We start from the raw sequence: 9,142 nt of genomic DNA, 5'->3' as shown, positions 1-9,142 counted from the left end.
GGATCCTTACATGCATGTCAAAGATTTCTTAGAAATTTGCTCAACATTTAAATTTCAAAAAATTTCTGATGAGTCAGTCAAACTAAGATTGTTTCCTTTTTCATTAAAAGACAAATCAAAAGCTTGGTTAAATTCCCTTCCCACTGGGTCTATAACTACTTGGGATCAACTTTATAATAAATTCTTGTTGAAATTTTTTCCAATGTCTAAAACTGATAGTCTAAGGAGAGAAATCTCCGAGTTTTTTCAAAAAGATAATGAAGAGTTTTATGAATGTTGGGAAAGATTTAAAGATTTATTATTAAAATGTCCTCATCATGGTTTTGAAAAATGGAGACTTGTAAAATATTTTTATGATGGTTTGACTCCCTCTAATCGTCAAATGATTCAATCTATGCATACTGGAAAAATTTTAAAATTTCAAGGACAAGAGGCGTGGGACGCCCTTGAAGATTTATTTGTCAATTCACAACAATGGAATTATTTTGATCCTAGGTCTAGGTCAACTAATTCACCAAAAAGAGGAGGAAGGTATGAAGTAAAAGAAGAAGTAGACTTAAGAACATCTTTAGATAAATTAGCGAGAAAAGTAGAAGCTTTAGCCATAAGCCAAACTATAAACTCTCCAATACAACCAAGAAAAGATGTATGTTCTATATGTTCTAATCCGTGCCATAATGCCCAATCCTGTCCGTCCTACCAAGAAGCCTTTTCTGAGGAGGCCAATGCACTTCATACTTATGGGAAACCAAATGATAGCCCATTTTCATCCACCTACAATCCAAATTGGAGAAACCATCCGAACTTTTCATGGAGACAAAACCAACCCCAAATGAATCAAGGGCACCAATACAACACACAAAACCAAGCTCATGCCCCACAAAATCAACCATATCCGCAACAAAGAAAACCTTCCTTAGAAGATACTTTACAACAATTTATGCAATCCACCCAACAAATCCTACAAAATCAATCTCAATCTATTACCAAACTCGAGACACAAGTAGGACAACTCGCCACTGCTTTAGCTGATAGAGAAAAAGGAACATTCCCTAGTCAACCTATCCCTAATCCAAAAGGTCAATATGAGATGGGAAAGTCTAGTCATAATGGAGAAGTCAAATCAATTTCAACTCTTAGGTATGGAAAGAAAATTGTCAAACCCGATTACATACCCGAGGTTGAAAACGAAAAAGAAAAAGAAAAGAGTCAGTCTTCTAGTTCTAATCTCAATGACTCATCAAACAAAGAAATTCCAATCCATCCTTTCATTCCAAAAGCCCCATTCCCACAAAGATTGCTTCCAATTAAAAAAGGCGGCCAATATAATGACATCTTAGAAGTTTTTAAACAAGTTAGTATCAACATCCCTTTCTTAGATGCCATTAAACAAATTCCTGCCTACTCCAAATTTTTAAAGGATCTTTGTACTGTTAAAAGAAACACTAATGTTCCTAAAAAGGCGTTTTTAACTGAACAAGCTAGTTCCATTATCCAATATAAGAGTCTTGTTAAATATAAAGATCCTGGGTGTCCCACAATTTCATGCATTATTGGTGATCATTTTATTAACAAAGCTTTACTTGATTTGGGTGCTAGTGTGAATTTATTGCCTTATTCTGTTTATAAGCAACTTGGTCTTGGTGAGCTAAAACCTACCTCTATAACTCTTCAATTAGCCGATCGTTCTGTGAAAATTCCTAGAGGCATTATAGAGGATGTTTTGATAAAAGTTGATAAATTTTATTTTCCTGTTGACTTCATTGTTCTTGATACTCAACCTGTAGAAAACATGCATGCTTAAATTCCTATCATTCTAGGTAGACCATTCTTAGCTACATCTAATGCAATCATAAATTGTCGTAATGGTGTTTTGAAATTATCTTTTGGAAATTTGACTGTTGAATTGAATGTTTTTAATGTTGCTAAATCTGTTGAGTGTGAGGAAATACATGAAGTTAACATGATAGATAGTATATGTGAAGATGATGGAAATGACCTACTTGACTTTTGTGAAAAATACTTTGGTATGAACTTACATGTTGATGACTCTAATGATGATGTGAATTCTTTGGTAGAGTCTATACCCTTACATGAAACCAAAGTTGAACCTTTTTCACCCTTAGGTCATGTTCAATTATCTTTTGGAAATTTGACTGTTGAATTGAATGTTTTTAATGTTGCTAAATCTGTTGAGTGTGAGGAAATACATAAAGTTAACATGATAGATAGTATATGTGAAGATGATGGAAATGACTTACTTGACTTTTGTGAAAAATACTTTGGTATGAACTTACATGTTGATGACTCTAATGATGATGTGAATTCTTTGGTAGAGTCTATACCCTTACATGAAACCAAAGTTGAACCTTTTTCACCCTTAGGTCATGTTCAATCAATTTCTGAGTCTCCAAAGTTAGACCTTAAACCTTTGCCAGAAAATTTAAAATATGATTTTCTAGGAGAGTCTGAAACCTTACCTGTTATCATAGCATCCGCTTTAGATAAAGAACAAGAAGGTAAATTGTTAGATGTCCTTAGAAAACATAAAGAAGCCATAGGTTGGACCATTGGAGACATTAAAGGAATTAGCCCATCCATATGTATGCATAGAATCCATCTAGAAGAGAATGCTAAAACCTCTCAGGAATGTCAAAGAAGGCTAAATCCAAATATGAAAGAAGTAGTTAGAGAAGAGGTCATAAAATTGTTAGACGTAGGTATCATTTACCCTATTTCTGATAGTCAATGGGTTAGTCCAGTTCAAGTTGTGCCTAAGAAGTCTGGGATCACAGTTGTTGAAAATGAGAAAAATGAATTAATCCCTACTAGAGTACAAACGGGGTGGAGAGTGTGCATAGATTATAGAAAGTTGAATAATGTTACTAGAAAAGATCATTTTCCATTACCTTTTATTGATCAAATGCTTGAACGATTAGCTGGCCATGCATATTATTGTTTTCTTGATGGGTATTCGGGATATAACCAAATCCCCATTGCCCCAGAAGATCAAGAAAAGACTACATTTACATGCCCTTTTGGGACTTTTGCCTATCGTCGCATGCCTTTTGGATTATGTAATGCACCTGCGACTTTTCAAAGATGTATGATTTCGATTTTTTCTGACATGGTTGAAAGATTTCTTGAAGTATTTATGGATGATTTTTCTGTGTTTGGTTCCTCTTTTGATGAATGTTTGCACCATCTTTCACTTGTTTTAATTCGTTGCAAAGAGAAAAACCTTGTGCTTTCATTGAGAGTTTGAAGAAAGCTTGAAGAACTTAATCATGGTGACTACTCAGAGAAACGTACTAGACGATGCAACTCCACCCACTGAAGTTGAGGGAGGAGAAACCAGCCTTCCCCCACCCTAGGACATCCCTGAGACAGTGGAAGACTACGAAAAAATGTCGAATACGACGGCATGGACGATGAGTATTATAAGGAGGAATATCCTCAGCCCATGGTTGCAGAGGAGACGTCAGTGGTGGTGGCACTCTGCGACCAGGGGGCAACTCAATAGAGAAACTCGACTCCCAAGATGGTAGTATCGCAGCCCTAAAGGAGATCAATAATGCCATGAGGGCTACTCTGGCAGCCCAAGGGCTGCGAGTGGACTCCCCTGGTGAAGTACAGTCTAGGAAGCCAGCTGGAGTGCCACCTATCGACCCAACCGATGAGCCTCTAGGACACCCGACTGATGTGGCGCAAGATTCGCCATCTGGCGTGCCCCCTGTGCACTCAACTAGAGTTGGAGCCCACCTATGCCACATGACCGTGTCAAGGGTAAGATCGACGACCATCTTGCTCCCAAACAAAAGAAGCCTTGTTAGAACCCCGACAACAACCAGGCCCCGAGGCAAGCCGATAAAGGTAAAGGCCTGGGTTCTCGAGGACACAGCAAGGTCGTTAGCGCTAGTGGAGCCTAGGGCATTCCCCCTAGCGCAACAATACGGATCGCACAAGGCTCGGAGGTGGTGTCCCCCCAGCACCCTGCCATCACAACAGGCACAATGTCCAAGGAGTCAACAAGAAAAATTCTCTGCTAGCTGAGAGTGCGGCATCACCATCTCAGTAAACAATGAAAACTTCAAATCCAACGAAAAAATGAAAGTGGCATACCCTGAGGGCAATGCTGCATTCCAAGGCCAAACTGACCTGCGAGAGGCCTAAACACTCGTAGGTGTAATAAGGCTTTTAGGCATAATACCGGGGGAAAGAACTAGTCAGACCTCTAGGACAGGCTCAACGCCTAAAAGAGGGATAACCCAGCACAAAGTGTCAACCAAGACCGTGACTCCCTTCGTGCAAAATTAGAGAGTTTGAAGAGAATAATTCTCATAATGTCCCGACTTCAGGGCCATGACTCCAACTCGGAGGATGAGGACGGGGAACCATGTGCTCCTCACATTATGGAAGCCCCATTACCGTGAGGCATTAAGATGCCTGCCATCACGTCCTATGATGGTAGTACGAATTTCACTAAACACCTTTCGATGTTCATTAGATTAATGTCGGTGCATCGCGTCTCCCAAGACACCAAGTGTCATGTGTTCCCGATAACCTTGACAAGGCCAACAGATGAATGGTTCAAGAAGCACAGGTTGAGATCCTTCCATTCGTGGCACCATCTATCATCTGCATTCTAAAGACAATTCATAGCTGCTTGGAAGGTGAGCTTTAAGGTCAATGCTTTGGCCAACATAGAGCAAGGACCCTTTGAAACCCTCAATGCTTACATCAAGCGCTTCAAGGAGGAAGCTACGAGGACCAAGAGAGTTGATGATTGCTAGCAGCTAATGGTCTTCCAGGCCAGCATCCGTGCGAGGTCCCCATTGTGGGATGACCTCTAGCAGAGAGGACAAGAATGTATCAACTAGAAAGACGCCGACATCAGAGCATTTGGGGGGCCCATCGCCCTCCCAGCTCTGAGAATGCCAAGCCCCTTGCGTCGGGGACCCAGTATCCGCCTTACACTCATGTCCAACCGAGTGTGGTGGGTTCTCAGTTAATTCCAATTGTCTCGACAATTGGATTTAGTGTTGTGTCAACTACTTGTTTAAGTGCCACCCCGATGGGAAATTGAGCATCGCCCACTGGTTACAATGCTTGTCAACCTACATTCAGTACTAGAGTTTCTGCTCCTTCCCAGTCTGCCACACCCAGTCGGACCCCCAGCAGTATTAGACGCGGGGACCAGGGAAGAAAGTCCAAAGGAAATGGGACAGCACAGACAATAGAAGGATCTACCCCCGACTGGAAGTGTGTCTCGTACGAACATCTACGTGGACTCTCGAGTACACTAACTTAGTGGATTCTCGGAAGAAAATCTACGTGGCCACGGAACAACACATCCATTATTGGAATCCACAACCCATTCGAAGAGACCGAGATAGGAGAATTTTTTTGTTTTCATAACGATGTAGGGCACCACACCAATGAGCGCTGCCAACTCAAAGACAAGATCGACAAACTCATCAAGCTGGGACAACTCCACCAGTATACTCGGGATGGAGCAGGACATTCACAAGTACCAACCACAAGAGCACCGTCACCTGCGGCTCCGAGAACATTCCCCGTAGCTCCGTAATAGACGATTGTCCACAGACCTCCCCTAGTGAATGGGTGAGGTGGGACCATCTCCGGAGGAGCCCACTTAGGGGGGCACCTCCTGAGGCTCACAGAATAAGTATGCTCGAGCCTTAAACCATGACAATGAAGTGTTGGTAGTAGCTCAATTGCACGCCCATATGACCAGGATGACTGACCAAGTCATCACATTCTCTGAGGACGACGCTTGAAGGGTGAACTTTCCACACCATGATCTTTTGGTTATCGAGAGGTAGGTTTCAATAAGATGGTGGCTCGAATCCTGGTTGACAATGAGAATTCAGTGAACATCCGTTCAATTCAGCCTACGAGAGGATCGGGTTGACCACAAGTGACCTGTCCCCGTGCAACTCAACTCTATACGGGTTCTCGTGGGAAGGTCTCGTACAAATGGGCTAGATTAAGTTGCCCGTGACACTTGGCGGTGCGCCTTGCCTGGCCTTTAAGTATTGCACATTCATGGTAGTTGATTGCTCCTTGGCGTATAACGACATCTGGGGGTGTCTGACCTTAGTGGTATTGTAGGTAGTTACCTACATTCGACACTTGTGCATGAAGTTCCCCAAGGAGTCGTGGATTGGCACAGTTCAAGGACCAAAAAGAGGCAAGGCAATGCTACAATGTATCCCTCATGCAACCAATAATGGTTATTGAGGTGTTGGCTCCTGAGCAGCCTCTTCCCGAGGAGGTGGAGGTACAACCTATTCAGGATAATAAAACCAAAGAGTTGGACCCACGAGTTCAAGAAGAGAGGGCTATCAATGTTGGGAATTGTGCCCTTAATGCAGTTGTAGTTGACAATGATTTTAATGAAATAAATAAATGAATTGAATTATTGTGTGTATGTAGCTTATGTACTATATTATTGTTAATAATATTAAGTAAATATCAAAAAATTCTTAAGTTCATCTATGTGGTCTCAATCTCATATTGGTATGAGAAGATCGAGATTGAGATAATGCACATAAATAGTTTGCAATAAAATAAAGTTGTGGAATCTTTAGATTAATTACTACTAGTACGATCCACTAGTATTATGAATACATGTGACCTAGATCCAGTTTACTAGTGTAGTAGGACACTTTAGTGGAGGTACTTTGCATACTGAGAGTATGTAAAACTGGACCAGATGTGATTTGATAATACTTGTTTAAATACTGTTTCGTAGTATTATAAAATACATCAACTAATGATCATATACAAATTAATCTTAATCCTGAAGTTACTATGAACTCCTATATATGTCATTTGATCCTTTGATTCATGTGTTACAGTTTGTCAGGATGATCAGGCTAATAACTATTGTTTTGGGGACTCAATGATGTATATGGCTGGGGACATAGCTCAACAGATATGGAATTTATACCTTATTATAGATTGAATGATGGTTTCCTATTAGGTTGGCTTTTGGAACTGAAAATGTTATTGACATCAAATTCATAATCAGATTATGAATTAACCTTCACTAGTAAACTCAATGGTACACTAGGAATCAATATATAATTAAAAGAATAATACGATAATTTTATTCCCACTTAATTATGAATCATCAATAGAGGATTAATTTGTATGTAATGATTATATCAATGGATACTTTATGGTTACAATAAAGTACTCAGTAAATATTTGTCTTTAATTCTCAAGAGAGTAGTCTCATATTTATAGTGGAGTAATCATGAGATTAATAAATATGATTATTGAATCAAAGAGTTTCGGTTAATAATCTATTATTTATTGGAGCTTGGAATTATTTATCCATAGGTCCCTGAGGCGGCTCTATCAACACTATTCAAGGTAAGCGTTGATACAAGGGTCAAACTGTCAATGGACTATTTGAGAGAATATTTATTCTTCGGGATAAATATAAAATTATGTGAAAATTGAAGTTGCACAATTTATTATTGCATCAATGCAATTTTTGAAATTTTATGGAAATAGAAGAAATTATTTTAATCAATTATTTTTTTAATTGAGAAAAGATAAATATGGATAGTCAAAATTGGTTTTAATTATTATATTTAATTTAATTAATAATAAGATGATGATGAACATTTAAATTTTTAATTTTGAATTTTGAGATTGAAGTTGTTATCTTTTCCTTAAAAAGATGATACCTTATTTGCATTTCTAATTATTAATTAATTGAAATAAATATGCATAAAAAATAAATTCCCTTATTTTAGGGAAGTGTTACATGCACAGGGTTTCCTGGACTGCCCTATGCGTGTACCACTATTGATGATGATCAGTTATTGGTTTTTTCTTTTATTTAATTAATTAATAAAATATTTTGAAAATAGTTTTAAAATGGAATGTAAGACTTTGTCTTCAATTATCATTTATTTTATTATTATTAAGATGATCAGTTTTATTTGATTATTATTATTATTAATAATATAATAGTACCTCTATATTCTATATGATAGAAAATAGAAAGCATAGAAGTTTTTGAAGAATTAGAAAAACTGATCACCTTTTCTCACAAAAGATAAACATTTTTCTCCAGCCAAAAATCAAGACTCTCAGCGTGAGTCACAGATTTCTCTCTGGCCATGGCGAGGAGGCAAAAATCTGTACAAAAGCTAGTTAAGCAAGATGCAATGCTGGAGCTCCCTTCATCCAAAGACGAAGCAACAGATCAGAATCCGACTGGTGAGAATGTTGGTGATGAGCAATTAGTTACTGGTATCCCTGCAATGGAGGTCAGCACTAAGGATCTAGATCTTTCTACGGTGGAACAATCTGCTCAAGCTACAGGTATGGGTTCAATGACATGGGCTGAAGAGGTTGAGGCTCGGTCATTTCAAGAGTCAGCTAAAGAAACCTGTGCCCGATTTAGGGAGTCTCTTCCTTCATATGGGTGTACGAAGCTGCATTTCATGGAGCCAATTCAGAAGGATTGTCAGATAGTTGCTCAACTGGATGTAGATGAGATCGAAGTCGAAGCTTCCTACTGGAAATCTGCTTTGATTTGTGTGGTGATTGGTGCTAATCCTCCACTAGCAGTATTTGAAGGATTTATTAAAAGGATTTGGGGAAAACTTGGAATAGAACGTGTGGCTAGAATGAATGTTGGTTTTACGATGGTAAAGTTCAAGGATGAAGCAACGCGAAATGTGGTTTTGGAATCAGGGGTGATTCACTTTGATAAGAAACTAGTAGTCCTTCGACCTTGGATGACTGATATTGGTTCCTTAAAGTCAATTAAATCGGTACCAATGTGGATCAGGCTTCCTGACCTTGGATTACAATATTGGGGAGTAAACTCCTTGAGTGCTCTTGTAAGTACAATAGGAAGGCCTATAATGATTGATAAGATAACCAAAGATAGATCTATGATTAAATTTGCTAGTGTTTTAGTGGATATGGAAATTTATGAAACTCTTCCCCAATTTATTAATTACCTTAATGAGAGAGGTCAAGTTATGGAGAAACGGGTTGAGTATGAATGGTTACCTATGAAATGCTCACACTACAAAAAGCTAGGACACACGATTGCTACCTGTAAATTTGATTCTAAGCAGTTTGGAGG

The 9,142-nt window shown here is 38.8% G+C and overlaps 1 non-coding gene across 1 annotated transcript; it reads right to left on the bottom strand.

Annotated features, from left to right (window-relative positions):
* Positions 1 to 217: 217 nt before the first annotated feature.
* LOC133780904 (small nucleolar RNA R71) lies at positions 218 to 324 on the bottom strand. The gene has a single exon (XR_009869711.1). It is a non-coding gene; the product is annotated as a small nucleolar RNA R71 (small nucleolar RNA).
* Positions 325 to 9,142: the final 8,818 nt, after the last annotated feature.

The sequence above is a fragment of the Humulus lupulus genome, chromosome 5 (genome assembly GCF_963169125.1).
Source record: "Humulus lupulus chromosome 5, drHumLupu1.1, whole genome shotgun sequence".
Classification (NCBI taxonomy): domain Eukaryota; kingdom Viridiplantae; phylum Streptophyta; class Magnoliopsida; order Rosales; family Cannabaceae; genus Humulus; species Humulus lupulus.
Note: the sequence above shows the minus strand (reverse complement) of the source record. Positions and strands in the feature narration are given on the sequence as shown.